The 20,930-nt window shown below is 38.2% G+C and overlaps 1 pseudogene across 1 annotated transcript in view; it reads left to right on the top strand.

Annotated features, from left to right (window-relative positions):
- The first annotated feature begins 816 nt into the window (after positions 1–816).
- Positions 817–20,930, top strand: part of LOC311187211 (etoposide-induced protein 2.4 homolog) — a 44,492-nt pseudogene continuing 24,378 nt past the window's right edge. The window contains exons 1-2 of the transcript in view: positions 817–888; positions 3,196–3,277. The product of the transcript in view is annotated as an etoposide-induced protein 2.4 homolog (transcript). The remainder of the gene's footprint in view (positions 889–3,195; positions 3,278–20,930) is intronic.

Here is a 20,930-nt window from a genome sequence, read left to right as displayed (position 1 = left end):
TAATAGAAACTATGATATGGATAGAGGAGAAAATAACAAATAGGTTTTTAAGTTAATAATATTTAGCACCATTTCTAAAAATCTCAAACTCAGGTATAGGTATCATTTCACAAAGAGTGCACAGATAAATTCTTAGAAACAGAAAACCTACGGTTAAGAGCAAGTTTACCCAATAAACTTTCTGAAAAATTGAATGGATAATAGTTTTCATTCCAGTATTTTCTACCTTACAAGCTCTCCTTATAACATCAATACACCTGTAGGATAATAATTTTCCTCTATTTGATGATTGTTACAATGATGTTTTTCTCATTGTATTTTTGAAACCATTTTTGAAACAATACAATGATAAATCATTGTAACAAAGTGACATTTATAAAGGTGATAGAGTGCAGAATCCACTGTCTCATCCACCTGTATGAAAACAAGCGATGTCAAAAACCCCAACACAATTTAAGTATGCAATGAGTTATTTGACAATGTGGTCTGTGTAGTTTTTAAGGGGATAAATGTATGTGTGTGTTTGCTGTTGTGTGTGTGTGTGTGTGTGCTTGTGTATCACTCACTGCTAAACAATTATCAACACTAATACATATCAAAATTAATTTCTATACTAAGCATTCTCCTTGACCATAATCACATAGAGGTTACTCAGACTGCATTTCCCCTAAGTGGAAAGTATGCCAGATTTTTTATTTGCCTTTGCAGAGGCTTCAGAGAACGGAGATAACCAGTGAGGCAGTTAGAATGGCTAAGTAATTAATAAGGAATGGAACAGCCATTCCCTGAAACAGCTGTGCAGGATTGCTTCAAATCATGCCAAGCAAACAGACTAATGCAGATGGAGGCACCTGCTCTTCCCAGTGGTACGGCTTCAGATGCACTGGGGTATTTGTTAGCTGCCAGATCTGTTCATATTGATGCACTTTTAAATAGACTAAATAAAATATCCAAGAGAAAAAGTCCAGCAAGGCTATCCTGCAGAGCAGTGCACTTTGTTACCTGCTTTCTAAGTATTCTTTGACTGTGATCCTGCCAAAGTAGTGATTTGCTTCCTAGAGGAAGAAAACAATAAAGAACTTGGCTGTCTCACTCTAAAAGCAATCAAGTGCTCTGATAAAAGATGAAGGAGTCACACTCCTGGATCATGTTTGTTCTCTCATCATCTCAGGTCCCTGTTGCCATGGTCACCTCTCAGCACAGCAGAGCTCCCCCATAGCACCACTTTGATGGCGCATTCCTTCTTCCTGTCCATTTCCTTGTCTGCTCTTTGTATGTCTCCCATTTTCCCTGACCAGCACCACTTCGCTCCATTTCTAATAAGGGTGGCGAGGAAAAACATATTGACGATGCCAACTAGTTGTTTTAAAACTGCAGACTTAACAACTCAGAGCTCATTGTCTTACAAACATATCAGTTTTGTGTTACATAGCAACAAAGGGAAAACAAGATTCTATCTACTGCCTGTGATACATTGTGGGTTCAAAGACTTATTATAGAGACTGGGTCATACCAATTGGTTTTGTAATTTTATCTAGTCTTGACTATATAGAGAAATTAAATCTAGTGGTAATGTGCCAGTGGATGGTGTTATACTGGTTAACATAAGCAGTTGTTCCTGAAGATAGCCTGCAAAAGAAGGGGAAAGATGGTGATTTGGGATAAACCAGCCTTTCAAATATATAAAGGCCTAATGTCTTGAGATTTATATGCTCCCTCGGGCACAGACAGACATGTGAATTTCCTACAGGGTTCAGGACATCTAAAATCAACTGTCATATAAGGGGGTTATTTAGGGTGGCCATAGAGTCAGAGATAACCCTCAGGGGAAAGTGTTAATGTGCGGGTATGTTCTTAAAATAGTTTTGTTTCTTCCCACTCAGATGTTACTTAGTCTCTTAACGTGCTATTTGTCCAACTAAGCAAATGTTTTAACAACATGTCTTCCTGGCCTGATATATTTTTATCTATATTGTTTAGTTTGTTAGGGTTTGGTTTTTGCTGCTGGTGCTTCTTTTAAACTATCCATTTTGAACTACTGTGAGTTGATTGTACTTGTGCCTGGAGGGTATTTTACAAAAACCCTAGGAACTGAAAAATAAATGAGATTTGCATATTTGTAAGGTCTTTGAAGTGAAAGGTTATAAAGAATATACATATCATCTTTCCTCGTTTATGAGAATCTAAAAGAAGCACTTCCCCAATCATCTGATTAAAAAATTATAAAAAATAAGGTCGTAAAAATATCCGGTCTTTACATGTAAAGGCAACAATGAGGAAGCAGCTTATTTTAAAAGACACAGTTAAATTTCCCATTGACATTTAATAATTCATAAAATTTTTAGCTCAAAAGACAGAGGGGAAGGGATTTCCAAACAGTTTGATTTAGCATATTCATATATTCGGGAGATAATAAAAAACAATTTCACACAAATTAAATTACTGTTTCCTAAGAGATCACAAAGGTTCCTAAAATCATGATTTTTTTGGACATGTGGTAAATTGTGAAAAATCAGTACTTTATGAACTGGAAAAAAACACCATTTATAGTTGTTGAAAATCAATTTTATCGTTTATGTCTTTGGTGAAGAAATATCCCTCATGCTAGAGACTGGGCATTCCAATTCTATTTTCTCCTTCTACTTGTCATTTTTATTAAGGCCAATGCAAGGCATCCATGTGCCTTTGTAGATGCTCAGAGGAAGTGCTACAAATGTTGATAATATCTTCAAAAATGTGCAGCTTTCTTCTAGAGTGTAGTCAAGCTACTTACTGAGTGTATCACAGATTCACAAAACAATAAAACCAGAGATACTTTTTGGGGGGTGGGGGGCGGGAGGGGAAGGATTGGGGTCAGAATGGGGCGTTTGCAATTGTATGGGGGAATATAAAAATAAAATTTAATATTAAAAAATAAATAAATAAATAAATAAATAAAAAGAAGACTACAAAAACAAAAAAAAAACAATAGTCTACCATCATTTTCCTTTCCTTGTAAGCTAACTTAGGGAGTATTTCTTCCAACTTTTAATAGAAAACTATATGCACATTTATGTTACTAATTTATATTATAGCCATTTGTATTCAATTACTGATGCTATTAATACTCTTCCTTTCCATGTTGTAGAGAGTACTGGAAATATTAATGCTGACCAAATGCAGTAGTTCTTAATTGTGGTGATTTTTCCCCTTCAGGGGACATTTAACATATCTGGATATATGGTTGCAGGTCTTACACCCAAGTCTTTAGCCCATTTTGAGCCAAATTTTGTCACAGGTGAGAGAGTAGTCTAGATTCATTTTTCTGCATGTAGATGTCCAGTTTTCCCAGTACCATTATATATTCTTGGCTCCTCAGTTGTAGATTAACTGTCCATATAAGTGAGGATTTATTTCTGCTGTATCCATTCTATTCCATTCATCTGTGTGTCTACTTTTATCGCAGTATTATACCATTTTGTTTACTTGGGCCTTGTAGAAGTTTGAAATATCAAAATTTGATACCTCCATTCTACTTTTTTGTCAAAATTACTTTGACTATCCAGGACTTGGGTGACTTCCGGCAAATTTCAGTGATGTTTGCTCTATTTCTTCAAAGAATTTGATTGAAATTTTGAAAGGTATTGCACTGACTCTATATATGGCTTTGGAAAAGATAACGTTTTGACTATGTTAATTCTTCCAATCCAAGAGCATGGAATACCTTCCCATTTCCTTCTATCATCTTCTATTTCTTTTAACAATGTCTTGTAGTTTTTGTTGTATAGACTTTGTTAATACTTTCTAATGCAACTTTAGTGGGATTGTTAATTTCTTTCTCTTCAAGTTATTATTTGCACATAATAAGGCAACAGACTTTTAGCCTGCTACTTTATTGGATAGATTTATTATTTCTAATAGCTTTTCAGTGGAGTCTTTATAGTTTTATGTATAAATAATCAAATAGTGACAGTTTTAATTCTTCTTTTCCAATTTGAATTCCTTTTGTATCTTTCTCTTGCTAATATAATTAACACTCTTAATTTTAAGAGTATACATTGCTGAAAAAGAAATGAATGTATAATACTTTTTTATGATCACATAGAGATTAATTTAACATACCATATATTGACTTTGAGTCTTTGCAATTCACCAGGAGAGACTCAGAGATTAGGAAGAGAAAGATTCTAATTTAATGTAGTACTTTTTTCTTATATCATTGTTAATTTTTGGACAATAAATGATTTCTCCCCATAGGTTTGGTCACTGTACTTCTCCTGCCAGCAAAACACATAACATTTTGAACACAAATGTATTATCAAAATTTACAATTAGAAAATCCACATGAAAACTAACTGTACACATTACAAATAAAACAGACTTATCTGATGATTTTTTTACCCATCCTTTTGCTATACCTTTATTTGTGAGATATGTCTCAGGCTAATAAAAATGTCAGTAAATGCATGTAGTGCTGACATCTGCTGGTAGAGAGGGTTGGGAGCAGTGTGTGACCAGTACAATTTGACCTATGGAAGTAGATATGGAGCACCCCGGAGAATTAAGTGCTGGGTGTATATGCACATTTCTGTAACTTCTAACACTAGCCACGTAGAGAGATGTGTCAGGTTAGGTAAATTACATTTCCAAATTTTGACACCTGATGAACAGAATGTCCATAGCAAGTCATTTGACCATATTTGGTCTTGATGTACTCCGTTCCCTCCAGCTCTAATACTTACTTTGGTTTTGATACTAACTCTAGATAGTCTTAATTCTGAGTTTAAAATAACTGATAAACCTACTGTAGAAACTATTTTTTTAATTATTAAAATAGACCAAAAATCAAATGGGTTCAAATTAGTCTAAGTTAGTGTCAGGCTTTCACCAACCAGAGAAAGATAAATAGTTCTTCTAAATTAAAAACAATTCAAAGATTTAGCTAATCATATAGTTCTAAGCTTGAAAACAGAGTATGGTATATTTATTCTGAGAAAAAGTACGAAAGATAGCACCAGAGGAGGTGAGCTTTGTTTTGGAAGAAGTGACATTAACACTTCTGAACTTCAACTGAAAAAGGGAGAAGAGATACTTACCTCACAGCACTATCAATGGTGATCAAATGAGAAATGTATGATATAATGATTATTAATCTATAAAGACTTGTACAAATATAAAATTGTATATTTTAATTACATTATAGATCAATTTTAACAATCTTTATACAGCAACAATAGCAGAGACTTTCAAAAAATTTCATCTTCACTGAGTTATGTTTCAAAATGTGTAATACTAAATCTAAAATTAATACTCTAGTCAATTTAAAAACTCAAATATTTTGCAAGGCCAACATACACCTGATTTCCTCTCCCAATCTTGACAATTACTAGATGGTAATAATGTGGATTTGTAAATAATTCATGTATTTGTGAATACCTGTTGCATAATAGTCATCCACCAAATATTTCCTACCTTCCATACCAAAATTTTATTTTCCTACTTTTATTGCTATATGTTTTATTACTTCATTTTGTTTGCACAACTATTATAAACAATGCACTGACCTACATGCTAAGATATCAGTGAGGAGGGCAGATAATAGAAAGATAAAGATATTTAGGTATGGTCCCTGCCTCCACAGACTTTCTACTTTCATGGGAAAGGTAGATATTCCTAGTGAAGCAAATGAAGTAAAAGAATTTCAGGGGAAATGCTGAGTACAATTGAAATGCTGAGTACAATCAAAATACAGAACTAACCAAACTCAAAATCTCGAGTTGGGGCAGCTCTCTTGGCCACCTGTGACTATGCAGGTGTTTCTTTTCACAAATCCTATTTTTTAAAGATATATTTTTATGTATTTATGCATACAAGAACTGGGGTGTAGGCCAGAGGTGCAGGGTGAGGGGGGGTGGCACAGGTAAGAGGATTCACCCGAGACAGAGTGGAAAGCAGAACAGGTGCATCTACCAAAGTACACTGCTAAGGGGGGCACTCGGAGAGACAGGAGAGACCTGCAGCACCATGTGGGTTAGCTTCCTGGCCAGGATTCATGATAGCTTGATAGCACTGAGACTTTAACCCTGGTGCCACCAGGGAGGCCCTTCACAAATCTTTTTATTTGCAAAGCAGCGGCAGCTTTCCTGCCTACCTGTGACTATGCAGGTGCCTCCTGTTTTCTTTCTCCTGTCCTAATAAACCTGTCATTTTAAAATGTAAAAAAACAACAACAACAAAAAGAACAAAAACAAAAAAACAACTCATATTGGAAATGTCATGTTTCTCATTTAAACTTGGGCCCCAGGGCCTCCCTGGTGGCACAAGGGGTTAAGATGCAACCTATGAAGCTATCCCTAGCCACTGCAGCGCAAGTTTGGATCCCTGCCCAGGGAGCTACCCACATGGCACAGCAGACCTCTCCTGGCTCAATTCAGGACAGAATATTACTGAACTAGGAGCTTTAAGCCCAAGATGAATAGAGGCCATTATACCAGGACATGGCCAGCAGTAACAGAAAAGGAAGTCAGAACTAAAGGATAGATAGGGAACTGCAGGTTATTAAAAGGGAGAATAATGATCAGAGACACAAAGTTCAATAGGGAAATGCAGGCAGTCTGGTAAGCAAGAACATCAGAAACAGTAAGAGATTATGAAATAAAGTTGCAGAGACGAAATAGGTGGTCAAAATAAAGATTTTAGAAAGTGCAAAGAAAGTAAGATACATTAATTCTTTTTTTTAATAGTTATTGATTCATACAAGAATGGGGTACAGGCCAGATGTGCAGGAGGGTGAGAGGATTCACCAGAGACAGAGTGGGGAACAGAACGGGCAGACTGATGAAATACACTGCTGAGGGGAGCAGCAAGCAAGACAGGCGAGGTCTGCCGCGCCATGTGGTATCTCCCTAGCAGTCCGGGATCGAACGCGCACTGCAGAGGCTGCGGACAGCTTTACAGCACTGTACTCAACCGCCTGGCCACCAGGGAGGCCCTACATTAATTCTTAATCCATTAAATATTTACTGAGAATCCTGCATACTACAACTTTGGGAAAAAAGGATAAATATTAAACAGGTCTTTCTACAGAATTTATTCTATGAATGTCTGTTTAAAACCTCTAACTATAGCAGGGGCTGTGGTGGGCACAAATTGGTATAAATGACAGACATGTTCTCATAGAATTTACATCAAGATGACTACAAAAAAACTTTATTGAATGGAAATAAGTATTCATGACACCAGATACAAACTGCCACAAGAAACAGAAACATTTAGTAGTCTTGGAAAAAATAAAATGGAGGAGTTTGTTAGGAATATGGCAAATGTAGAACTGTAATAGATAAATAGTATAACTGTGATATATCTTTACTGAATGGTTGATTAAATAAATGGGTTATGAACGAATGGCAGAAACAACAGGCAGAGTCAGAATGAAAAGGGTAGAAAGGGAAGCCATATCTACCTATATTTGAACAAAAATCATAAATATGGTGATAATGAAGCCAGGATTTTCTGAAACAGGTCTGACTTAAATATCTTGTCTTGTAGTTTCCCCAAATACATATGTTTGCCAGACCTGTATTGATGATTTGCTTTAAAAATGTTATCATTTAAGGCCTCCCCGGTGGCGCAGTGGTTGAGCGCTGGGTTGCAAAGCTGCCTGCAGCCTCTGCAGCGCGGGTTCGATCCCCGGCTGCTCCCCAGCCACCTGAGGAGGGTCCCACGTGGCGCGCAGACCCCTCATGCCACCCGCTGCTCCCCTCAGCAGTGTACTTCGGTCCTTCTGCCTGCTCTGCTCCCCGCTCTGGCTCTGGTGAATTCTCTCACCCTCCCGTGCTTCTGACTGTACCCAGTGCTTGTATAAATAAATAAAATAAGTAAATAAATACATAAATCTTTTTAAAAAAATGTTATCATTTAGTCCTGTGGAAGAAAAATTAGTCTTAATGCAAAGACAACTGGCTTCTGACATAGAATACGATTATTTCTTTCCAATCCTGGACCCATTTGGTCTCTGAGAGGACTGGTGTAAGCCTGCAGGTGAAAAGACCTGAAATAACTCATGGTGGTGAGGGTCAGAAAGCCGGTGAACATATTCAGTGAAGACACAGTTTAAGACTGATTTCTAGTTTGCCAGCCACCAACTCTTTATGTTACTACATTTTTTTCCTGAAACATTTTCTTATTTTAAACCATTAGTACACTGTTTAGGAATTTAACAGGTAACTACGGCAAAGGTAATTTTTGGATTCCCCCTCCACCATCCAATGCATAAAATAATGATTTAGAAAAATGTGTTTAATAGCACTGGTAATATTCATCAAAAAGAGCCAAAGGCTCTTCCCAGAATTCTTCACAATTTCTTGCACCATTTGTTCATAGTTTAATTAGATTAGCAAGCAAATTATTGTCAATTACAGTTTCTGACAAAAGTAATCGCATAAACAGACAGCATCTTGAGATGAGTCTTTCTGAAATAGATGATTTTTATTCTCCCACATCTCACTCCTACAATATTTTCAAATTAAAATCCCACACATTAAGCTGCATTGCAGTAATGCATCAAGTGTCATCCACTGTTCTTTCTCACATTTAATTTAATTTTTAATGTCTACAATAGAAATTACTCTGTAATTTTGGAATAATAGTGTAGTAAGTAATGTTTTTGCCTGAGTCTGTGACAAACAATGGGGAGAGGAATCCTAGACAATATCTGATAAAAATATTAGAAGTCAACTGTAAGGCAGGATAGGACACAGTGCAGGTTTTCTGATCCCATGCAGACTGGGTAAAGGAGTCAGAGTCCTCAGTGGTTTTTTGCAGGTTTTTATTGGGATTATCAGGTACACGGCAGACAGGGGTGCTGGGGGCCTGGGAGGCTAGCAGTCCTCCCAGCCCCCAGCAAATCTTCACTCTCTCTGGGCTCTCTGGCGTTCTCTGCTTCTGGTTCTTTGCTTCTCTCTCGGCTTCTCTTCAGCTTTCTTGCTGCTGGCGTCCCTGTGATGCCGCCCTTAAAAAAGCACAGTCTCAGCCCAGGTGAATCCCATCTACCTATGCCCACACCCTACTCCAGGTGCCCGCCATCAGGCATGCATTCAGGACCGCAAGGATCCATCATCTATCCTGATGGTGGGAGGGCAGAAAAGTCTGACATTTTTCCTTACCCTACATCAACCTTCTGAGCTGAGGCTGAATAACTCTAGAACATTTATCCCATAGTTATAAAAAATAAAAACCTAGCATTATAATTTATACTTTACTTGGTCTACATTAATGTCTCAAAAACTTTGTAAAAGTCAACAATTGGAATGAATCAGCCATATCTAACATAAAAAGCAGACAACCCTATTTTAAACAGCTTTAGGTATATTTGATTTTAATCTTAGATCAAGTTAGCAGTTAGAATCATACATAGAATTGAGAAATATAAAAAAAACCCATATTGTTCAGTAGCCATGATAATAAACATTAGAACTGACTTTAAATTATTCTAATCAATGACTACTCACTTTGGTATGCAGGCCTCTGAAAGTCAATCACTAGTGATGGATTCTTTCCAAATGAGGCTGATGTCAACCGTTTTCTGCCTTTGTGACAAAACTAAAACAAATTCTATAACTGTACAATCCCAGATTGTGTGTGTATTTCAGTTTGCATAATTTCGATTGACCTATTTCAATGTTCAATTGTTCAGCAATTCTTCCTTCCACTATGTTGAGCCTGCTGAGGAACCCATTGAAGTCATTCTTCATTTCAAATGTGAGATATATATATATATATATATATATATATATGTAATGTAATGCTCAGCAATCAAAAAAAGATAAACTCATGCCATTTGCAGCAACATATATGGAATGAGAAGGTATTAAGCTAAGCAAAATAAATCAGAAGGAAAAAGAAAAATATAGAGCGGTTTCACTTATGGAGCATAGGAATACCAAATAAAGGGTTGGGGAAAAAATAAAACTTGCAAGCTGACCATAGACATGCAACAAGGGAGTCTTAACCTTTTGAGCTGAGGTTGAATAATTCTAGAACATTTATATCATAATTATAAAAAAATATATTATAATTTATACCTTAGTTGGTCTATAATTAATACCTCAAAAACTTTGTAAAAATCAACAATTAGAATGAATCTGCCATATCAGACCTATAGAAAGCAGACAACTCTATTTTAAACAGCTTCAGGTGTATTTGATTTAATCTTAGACCCCCTGGAGAGGGGTCAAAAGAGGGGAGGGAGGAGCACAAGGGACTATGATGGTAGGAGAACTACAGGGACTACACCTGAAGTGAGAACAATGATGTAAGAAAATAAATTACTATTTTTTTAAAAGTCATTCTTCATTCCTTTGTTACTGTGTTAATCATTTCTAGCATTTCCATTTGCTACTTATAGTTGCCACTTTTCTATTCAAATCACCCATTTGATTTTGTTTTCTCTTTCTTTTCTATGAGAAACTTTAACTTATTAACCACAGTTATTTTTAATTACATTTAAACCAACATCAGCATCATAATTCCTTCATCTCTTGGAAGTGTGTCGCTTGCATTTTCACATGCTTTGTAATATTTTGTTACATTTTGTGTAGTGTGGTAAAAACTGAGGTAAGTAGCTTTCAGATCAGGAAATGAGGAGCCTTTCTTTTATGGAGAACTTCAGTCAACATATTCGATTTACTCTGAGAGTTTCGTTGAGTTTGTGGTTTTTATGTTGTTGTTGCTGATTGCCACATGGAATTCTGGTACGATTACTGCAACCATGTCACAGTTGGAGTGTAAAGGGCAGGACTGGGCACAGTGCAGGTTTTCTGATCCCATGTAGACCGGGTAAAGGAGGAGTCAGAGTCCTTAGTAGTTTTGCAGGTTTTTTATTTGGGGTTCACCAGGCATATGGCAGGCAGGGGTGCTGGCTGGGGGGCTGGGAGGCTGGCAGGCCTCCCAGCCCCCAGCAAGTCTTCACTCTATCTGGGCTCTCTAGCATTCGTTCTGCTGCTTCTCGGCTTCTCTTTCGGCTTCTGCTTCGGCTTCTACTGCTACTACTGCTGCTGCTGCTGGCGTCCCCATGACGCCGCCCTTAAAAGCACAGTCTTAACTCAGCTGAATGCCATCTACCTATGCCCACACCCTATTCCAGGTGCCCGCCATCAGGCATGCATTCAGGACAAGGATCCATCATCTATCCTGATGGCGGAAGGACAGAAAAGCCTGACATTTTCTTTACCCTACATGGAGTATTACAGCTATCCTGCCATAGCAGCGGCATTACAGCCTGAGTAACACAGCAAATGTTATTCTGGGTGACAGGGCTGCAGGTTTTTAGTCAGTGCAGTTCTGATTGGTGGAATATTTGTCAGCTAGTGATTGGTCTCATTTCAACCATGACTTGCTAACTTGGTTTCACTTCCAAGTGTGGACAAGTCTGCATGTGCCCCAATGTGTGGGGACACATGGATGTACCTGGGATTTTAACCAGAACTGCCTCCAGATTTTGGTTGTTACCCAAATTTGGGATGGCTCCCTGCTTACTTTTCTTTTTTTATTTATCACTATGATTACCTTTAGTATGCCACAGGATTCAAATTCTCCTAAATATCATCTTATGTTTAAGGTGGGAACTAGATTTGCAGAAGATTTTTTTATTTTGTCTGTTCCACTGTTTAATTAAAAAAAAAAGATTTATTTATTCATGCTACAAGAACTGGGGTACAGGCCAGGTGCGCGGGAGGGTGAGAGGATTCACCAAATACAGAACGGGGAACAGAACAGGCAGACTGACCGAAATACACTGCTGAAGAGAGCAGTGGGTGAGACAGGAGAGGTCTGTTGCACCATGTGGGTATCTCCCTGGCGGCCGGGATCAAACCTGTGCTGCAGAAACTGCAGACAGCTTCACATCACAGTGCTCAGCCACCTGCGCCACCAGGGACCCCCACCACTGTTCACTTTAGAGCTTTTTGTTTGAATTGTATCTCAGTCTTTCTCTAGCAAAATTGCTCTTCTGAAGACTTGTTTTCACATCTTTAGAAACAGTTTTATTTTCTTTCTTAAAAAACGGTTTTAAATTAACAGAAAAATTAAGAAGAATATATAGAGATTTCCCATATATTTCCTGACCTCATATAGTCATAGTCTTCCCTGCTATCAAATGTACTTGGTATATTTGTCACCAATGATGAACCTATATTGACACATCATCATCACCCCAAAGTTATCTTAGAGTTCATGCTTCATGTTGTATAATCTATGGATTCAAACAAACATTTAACATATATATCCATCATATCCTACAGAGTATAGACTTAAAAGGTCAACAGCTAGTAAGGCCAAGGACAGCACTTGGAAACAAAACCACAGAAGAAATGGGCAGCAATACTACCTTTATAGTGATAGCCATGTGCACTTCTCTTCCCTGTTCCATGGACCTAGATAACCTCCAAAATCCCCTCCCACAATCCTTCAGAGAAGGAAACAGTGGGTTCTGTGGTTTGCTGATATGCACATGTGTGGAACTCTCTAGCCTCCCAACCTCATTTTGTTACAGGGCAGGAAGAGGGGCACCCCAGATCCCACAAACCTGACTGCTCTAAATTGGTTCTGCCATCCGCCGCCTCAACACAAAACATATGAGACTTTAATGAAAAGGAACTTTAATACAATTAAGAAACAATACAGGAAAGGCAAAGAATATAGTTTCTAAATCAAGCTCCCAAAGTTACCCGTCCCCTCATGGGTAAAAATCCACCCAGGCAGGATTAGCTCAAAGCAAGTCCCCAAATCCTGTCACAAGTTCAAAGCACCTTTTCGTGGAGAACCAAGGAAAGGGTCAGAAACTACCAGACAAATCTGGAAGGAAAAGAGCAAAATCAAAATCAAGATAAAACCTGCCATTGTCACCTCCCCATGGGTCTCTCACCCACATCTGTTTCAACCAGTCTAGCACCAAAAGGTAGACAGTTTCTTCACGTGTCTCTCAGCTCCGTGTGCCTCCTCCAGGCCTCCTTCTGGCTCTCCACCCTGCTTCCTTCCTTCCTCAATCTCTTTTCCAGCTTCTTCTCCCTGCTCAGCTCTACCCTCATTTGGGTGGGGCAGGGAACCTGGAACCTCCCCCTTTCCTGGAGACCACCCTGTTACAATATAACTAAAGTTTTAAATATTAATGTGGCACAGATTATTATCTCTGGATTCTGTTTATTTATCCCCCTAATCCCAGAAAAGAATCCATTCAATGTCTATTGGTCTAGTGGGGGAGGGGGAAGGAAGAGAAGGGATGTTCTATAGTGTTTTAGTGAAGCCTCAGTCTTAGGCAGACACCATTTGTGTTGACTTTCCCCCAAGCATAGAGTTTTTTTCTCTTTTTTCCTCCATTCAAGCAGTTCCCACAGTGCTCTAATGGCAAGTGTTTGTTGTTCAGTAAGAAGATTAGTTTGAACCTCAGCAGTGCTGCCTCTCCCAACAAACCTTGGCAACTGCTGTTGCCCTCTACTCCTTGTCCAAAATATGAGGGATAATTTATCAGAATTTTGCATATGTTTGTGACCAAAAAATCCTGTTAGAGAATGAGGACACCCCTATAACAACCCTATATTTTAGTCTCCAGGGATTAACTTTACCACCAGCAGGACATCAGTGTGCCAGTTGTCTTAGATGAACTTCTACTCCTGGGCATCTGACCATATCTTGCCCAGAAAAGCCAATGATCCAGCATTTGTGTCTCTGCCTGTCTCTTCTTGGGTCTGGAGTCAGTTGGTTGGTGTATAAACCTCAGTACTCCAATGGATTTGTAACAAGGTGGTCCCCAGGAAAGGGGGAGGTTCCAGGTTCCTCAGGGTAGAGCTGAGCAGGGAGAGAAGAAGCTGCAGAGGAGACTGAGGAAGGAAGGAAGCAGGGTGGAGAGCCAGAAGGAGACCTGGAGGAAGCACATGGAGCAGAAAGACATGTGAAGAAACTGTGCTTGCTTTTTGGTCATGGATTGGGTGACACAGATGTGGGTGAGAGACCCATAGGGAGGTGGCAATGGCAGCTTTCACCTTGATTTTGATTTTGCTCTTTTTCTCCCAGACTTGTCTGGTTGTTTCTGACCCTTTTCTGGGATCCCTACTGGAAGCTGCTTTAGACGTGTGGCAGGCTTTGGGGCCTTGCTCTGGGCCAATCCTCCTTGGGTGGACTTTTACCCACGAGGGGATGGTAACTTTGGGTGCTTGATTTAGAAACTATATTCTTTGCCTTTCCTGTATTGTTTCCTAATTGTATTAAAGTTCCTTTTCATTAAAGTCTCATATGTTTTGTGTTGATGAGGCAGATGGCAGAACCAATTTAGAGCGGCAGGTTTGCGGGACCTGGGGTGCCCCTCTACCTGCCCTGTAACAGACTGAAGAAGAACTCTGCAATTGTTAGCCTTTTTTTTTTTTTTTTCACTTTAAGACTGGGAACATCACTCTATGCATCTCCTTACAGCTCTGAAAGAAAGCCAATAGGACTTATTAGTTCTTTAAATTTTTTGTTACTTTCTTTGCAAATTGCTTCTATTGACTGGCTATAAAATAGTCAGACAAATGACCTAACATTTCTGTTGCATACTCAGAAGGCGAACACAGAAAGGTAACTACTGTGGTAATTTTGAAATAATCAATCATTACCAGTAAAATTGTATCTTCCCATTTGCATTATATTTAAAAATTGCTAAGTTCCAACAATATTTAACCACACGCACAGACACACAAATGGAGAGACTAAACATGGTGTTATTTGCATAAAGAAAAAATATCTTCCCACAACTTGAAGTTTTCCTCCCCAGAAAAGCAGAAGTCATTGTGAGGTCTTTCAGTTTCTTTTTAGGCTTCTAGTAAGAGAGGCAATAGCCGTTATCATCTGATTGTATAGGAGTTGAAAGAGGGAGCTTGCCTGGGGCTAATATTACTGGGTCAGGGGGTCACTGGAGAGTCTAATTCCAGGTGGGGTGGATTGCTCCCTTCTGCTCCCTCTCCAAATAAATCTTTATTTAAGATTCTTAAACTTTGAAATTAAATGCAAGATATTAATGTCAATTTCCCACCATACTTTTCAGTATTTCCCTTAGGTTGTTTTTTTTTTTTTTAAGTCCAAAATCCTGTGCTATAATTTTTCTCCAAAGATTATCTACTTTATAAATACAAGCTCAAGGCTTAGGAATCTTATCTGTGGAGAAGATATTTCAACAATGCTAGTGACTAGTTGATCCTAACTGGGTGAGCGGCTCTAACCCTGGGCTAGGGAGCAAAGTCTCCTGCAGAGCAGGGCTTCCCAAACTGGATATGCATACCAACAACCAAGTTCCTATTGAATAAGGACCTGATTTCAAAGCTATTGCCTAAGATTATAATGTCTAAGAAACTCTAAGGAGATACTGGTCTAAAGTCCACATATTGAATGCGTTTCTTAAAACATGAGACCTCACTGTTAGAGATTCTCATACTGAAGGCATGTGAAAGCAAGTTAGTATTTGTATTTTTAAAAAGCTAATGTGTGGGCCTCCCCGGTGGCGCAGCGGTTGAGCGCTGGGTTGCGAAGCTGCCCATGGCCGGTTCGATCCCCGGCTGCTCCCCGGCCACCGGAGGAGGGTCCCACATGGCGCGCAGACCTCTCCTGCCGCCCGCTGCTCCCCTCAGGAGCGTACTTCGGTCCTTCTGCCTGCTCTGCTCCCTGCTCTGGCTCTGGTGAATTCTCTCACCCTCCTGCACTTCTGACTGTGCCCAGTGCATGTATAAACAAACAAACCAGCAAACAAATAAATAAAGCATGCCTCTATAAAAAAATAAATAAATAAAAATAAAAAAAATAATAAAAAGCTAATGTGGTTCAATTGCCCAAGCGGGGTTAAGAATCACTTCTGTGGGTCTATCTCAACTTTTGAGAAATGTTTGCAAAAAGTCTTGTCAGCTCACTGTTGATGCCTAAATTGCATAATATATAACCATATATACACCTTACTTAGCAAATTTCATATTTAATTTTTGGATAAAACAATAGGTCCTTTCTGAAATATCCATATGATGAAATTTGACAATGTGATATATGTAGTAATATGTTACTATCAATTTCAAGGTTTACAAAGGCTTTTTTTTTAATTTTTTTTCATTCTTTTTTAAAATTATTTTTAAGATTTATTTATTTATACAAGAAGTGGGGTACAGGTCAGAGGTGCGGGAGGGTGAGAGAATTCACCAGAGACAGAGAAGGGAGCAAAATATGCAGATGGACAGAAGACACTGCTGAGGGGAGCACCGGGTGAGGCAGGAGAGGTCTACTGTGCCCTGTGGGTTCCTCCCTGGCTGGCCAGGAATGTGGGTTCCTCCCTGGCTGCACCCACGCTGCAGAGGCTGCTGAGAGCTTCACAGCATGGTGTTCAACCTGCTGTGCCAGCGAGGAGGCCCTACATAGGATTTTTAAGCAGGACTTTTTTTTATAGAATTTCTATCATTGGAATAAAAGTCATTTAATGTCTCATGTGAAGTTTAAAGTTATGGTTGTTTAAAACTAAGGGTGATTTAATTAAGTTCTAATCACAAACATACTATATTTAACATCATAAAGTTTCTACTATCTGACCTAAAGACAGTCTCCTTATAGTTTACCTTAAGTTTTCTATTGAAAGTTCTGCTCTGTCATTGCCTACTAGTCAAGAAGACTTACATGTTCCCCTCAGTTTAGACATGCTTCTTTCTGCTTCTGGAACTATGACCTACCTTAACATATTTACTTTAGAAAACTTGTAATTGCAGTCTTTCTCTATCCTTTTGCTATGCTTATCTTTCTAAAAGTTCTCTTGCCAATTTTACAATCCAGACAGTCTTTGTCAAGTCCCGGGGTTGGGGGGGCATAATTTTGAAATATAATTGTAAAGGAAGAGGAAGTTCCCAGTGCACACCTTGCCCAAGCTGTAAAACTACCTCCTGTTATGCAGATATGGGAAAGCTTACTTTTCCTTTGGACAAGATGAATCAGTGAACCCACATGGCCTATGTAAGATGCAGTTCAGATCTCAACATACTAATTTCCACTTGGTGGAGAGAGGTCATTTATGACTCAACCCAATCACATATATTTACCATATGATTCACTGGGGGAAATTCACATTACAATAATAAAAGCTACAATTTAATTGACAGTAAAAGGAACCCAAGAAGCGGTTATTCTGGACAGACCAACCTGAGAACCAGGTCTTTCTGGATTCCATTATTTCCTTAGAGCTCAGAGAGGTGAATACTGCTTTTGCAGCAGAGCTCTGGAGGCAGATGCCAAGATCTGGAAAAGGATTCAGAGAACCCCAAAAGCATGCAGTAGAAATTAAACCAGTCCAGAACTGATTTAATTCAGCTCCCATCTCTTCTCTCTCCCCCTGTCTCTCTCTCCCTCCAGAGATGTATTCATCAGAACCACCCACTAATTTTTGGGTTTCATCTCTTGAAAAGGTTAGGTTTTTTTAATCTATCTTTGCTCCACATGTCTGTTTATTAATATTCTTATAAACAGGTAGACACTTTCATTTAAAATTGTTAAGTCACTCCATTTCAATTAAACCAATTTCTTTACTTCAATTAAACAAATTTCTTTATCTGTCAGGGTCATCATATCAATACAGATAACAGTCTATGATTCTCCCATCCTCAACTCTTAAAATCTCTCCCTCCATTATTTCAGTGGGTTTGAAACCAGACTGAACTCCAGCCTTGCAACCATATTACAGCAGTCTCTCATAAAATGTTCCTGGACTGTTTAACTTTGCTTGGTATAATTTTTGTTTTGATATCCCTTTTACATTCAACTTCTTAATTTAGTGAGTTACTGCTTTCCTAAACTTTTTTTTTTACCAGAAAACCTATTTGGTCTCTAACCTCTTTTTCACCGTGTCCCTTAATACTAGCCCATGAGAATCTTTTTTGTTTAATTGAATCATCAGTAAGTCTCACCAAAATGAAAGTTTGTAGCACTTATGTATATGCATCATAACTGGATGGATATGCTATGCCTTAGCTGAATGTATCTACACAATAACACTCAAGTGGACACAGCTACAGATAAGACAGTGGTTGTATTTTCAGATCTCTGAGTGAGAGCCTTTCAATTATGTGTTGTCTCCTAGAATATGGCTGATTGGAATCCTGTGTGTCAGATTTTCATGTGGATTTGAAAATGTTGTACTCATAGAACTCCTCAGTGGGACTTTTATCTTTCCAAGACAAGAGGGAGAAGATGAACAATGGCAACTGGCTGACTAAAATAGGCTAGCCACATTCATTTTTGTTATCCAGTGCTTTTTTTCTAATTCTTAGTTTACCTATAAGAATATAAATCCATGAAGGAAAATACCATATCTATTTTGTTCACCATTTTTAAACAACACTAATTATAGTGCTAAATATACACAAAACAAAGATGCAGTGGCAACATGCAAAATCAAAATTAAAAGTGGCCAGATATGGGCCTCCTTGGTGGCATAAGGGGTTAAGTCGCAGCACTATGACGCTATCTGCAGCAACTGCAGCACGAGTTCGATCCCCAGGCAGGGAGCTACCCACGTGGTGCAGCAGACCTTTCCTGTCTTGCCCACTGCTCCCCTCAGCATTGTATTTCAGTCGATCTGCCTGTTCTGTCCCCCACTCTGTCTCTGGTGATTCCTCTCACCCCCACACCTCTGGCCTGTATCCCAGTTCTTATATCCATAAATAAATCAATCTTTTTAAAAATAAGTGGCCAGATGTGATTTTTTTTATTATTTTTAAATGGCCATATAAACTTTTTAGTGTCTCAAATAAGATCCAGTAATTGTAGTACTATGAATATGGTGAGAAACATTCATGGAAGTTTAGCTCCCCAAATATTTACAGAGGCTCATTTCATCATACTTGTAAGTTCTAGGTTGCTTCCTCAATCCTATACCAGTAATAGCCACTCTTTTTTTATAATTCTCTAAAAATTCAAGTAAAGTAAAAGTCTTACAAAATTAGTTCTAACTCCAGAACTTCTAAGATCACTGAATAGAGTAGTACCTTCACATCTGTCAATTAGAACACTCTAGTTGTTTCAGAGTATGTTTTATTCCAGAGAGTCCTTTGTTCTCTTTCAAATTTCATTATAGGCATATTAAATTGTACAATAACAATTACCATCATCATCATCATCATCATCATCATCCAGCCTTCTGGTATCCCCAAATCAAATATTTTATCTATGTTTAAGAATCTTTAAGTAAAAGACTTGAAGATATTGTGATTGCTGTTTTATACTACATTTATAATTTTTGTATTTGACTCATACCATATTTTGTATTTATATATTTCTACAACATATATTACGTCATCACGTATCACATATATTTTGTATATGATTTATAATATGTATATTTATACATTATATATGGGTACATGCACCTATATGTACATATTATATATTACAGATATAGATAGCTATACTATCTATCTATAACTCTTTGAATGTGTAACTGTGCAGAGAAAAGAGACACTTGCAGTCTGACTTGGGGATGCCAGGAAGTTATGATAACCAATATGTATATAAGTTACATAGAAAAAGCACTGGTATCCAAGATTAAAGTTTCATGTGAGGACTTTGTTAAGACTAACCTCCATGTCTTGGACTATTGCACAAGCGTCATTTGTTTCTCCTGTTTATCACCCTCCAATCTCCTGACACAGCAGTTATCCTACAGTGCTCCCTCATCAACTTCTACAGGACACTCATTCCTAGTACACACAGCAAAGTCACCTGGGGAATGTTCATCATTTACTGATCTCTGGACCCCACCCCAGAGATGGTTCTGATGGTGGGTGGAAGCTTTAACACCTTCCCAGACATATCTAACTTGAGATGAGATTTGAGAACCTCTAAACAACAACCAAGGTAGATCTTTTATTTGATTTATTTATGATAGTTACCCAACCATGTCTTTAGAAAAAACTACTTTTATTCCCTGAAGAAGTATGCTTGAAAACCACTGAAGAGTTGAATATGCTTTCCATATGACACCATGAAAATTTTGATCATGTTGTATATACCTGAGGGAATGTTGATCTGAATTTTATCATTCTTCCTGAGATTTACTAACTTGGTAATTACTAACTAGCTATTTCCATACTTGAAATTAAATATTTTGTCTTGGGGCAGTACACAAATACTATGTTGTACCAAATATCAGAAGACTAAGAAAATTTTACCATCACAGCTGAAGTTTATAGAAAAGTTTTACAGAGACTTGTATTCCCAGAATTGACCTAAAATTCAAAATATTTTGATTTACAAAGAGCTTTCCATTCTACTACACCCAATAGAGAAAGATACAAACTAAGCACTACATTGATGAGAACATAACCGTGTTATTCATATGTCACATTCTCAATTCTAGTCACTTTTGTTTGCCCTGAGTGCCGATCAACGCAAACTACTTTAAAACAATAAATTGACAGGATGTGTCTGCTGTCTCAAGTCTCTTTCCTACCCACCCTCATCGCTAGTGAACATTGTTCTGTCTGCATTCTGTCCACATGACTTCCAATTTCCTTAATTCTGAATTTCCCTCACTCCAATTATTATCCATACCTATTTATTATTGCCCCAGTTTCCACCTTCAAACTTATCTGCCTAAGCCCAAGACAGTGCTCAGCAAACAAGGGCCTGATTCTATCAAGAATACACTCTTAAAATTCAATGGTGGTTGTAAATGAAATTTTCCCCCTGTTACACATGTACCATGACGACTGGGTATGATGGCACATGCCTATGTTACTAGCCATTTAAGAGTTAGTGACTGTAGGACTGCTGAGCTTGAGATTTTGCCCTGCACTGTGCTCATACTAAATTTAGCAACATTATGCCATGGAGTCATAAAGAGATTTCTCATCCATCTGAGGGAAAATGGTCAAAAAGGGGCTTCAATTGAATAAACAGCCAGG

This window comes from Talpa europaea (genome assembly GCF_964194135.1).
Source record: "Talpa europaea genome assembly, chromosome: 2".
In the NCBI taxonomy this organism is placed as follows: Eukaryota; Metazoa; Chordata; class Mammalia; order Eulipotyphla; family Talpidae; genus Talpa; species Talpa europaea.
The sequence above is the reverse complement of the archived record's forward strand: the minus strand, read 5'-3'. Positions and strand labels throughout refer to the sequence as shown.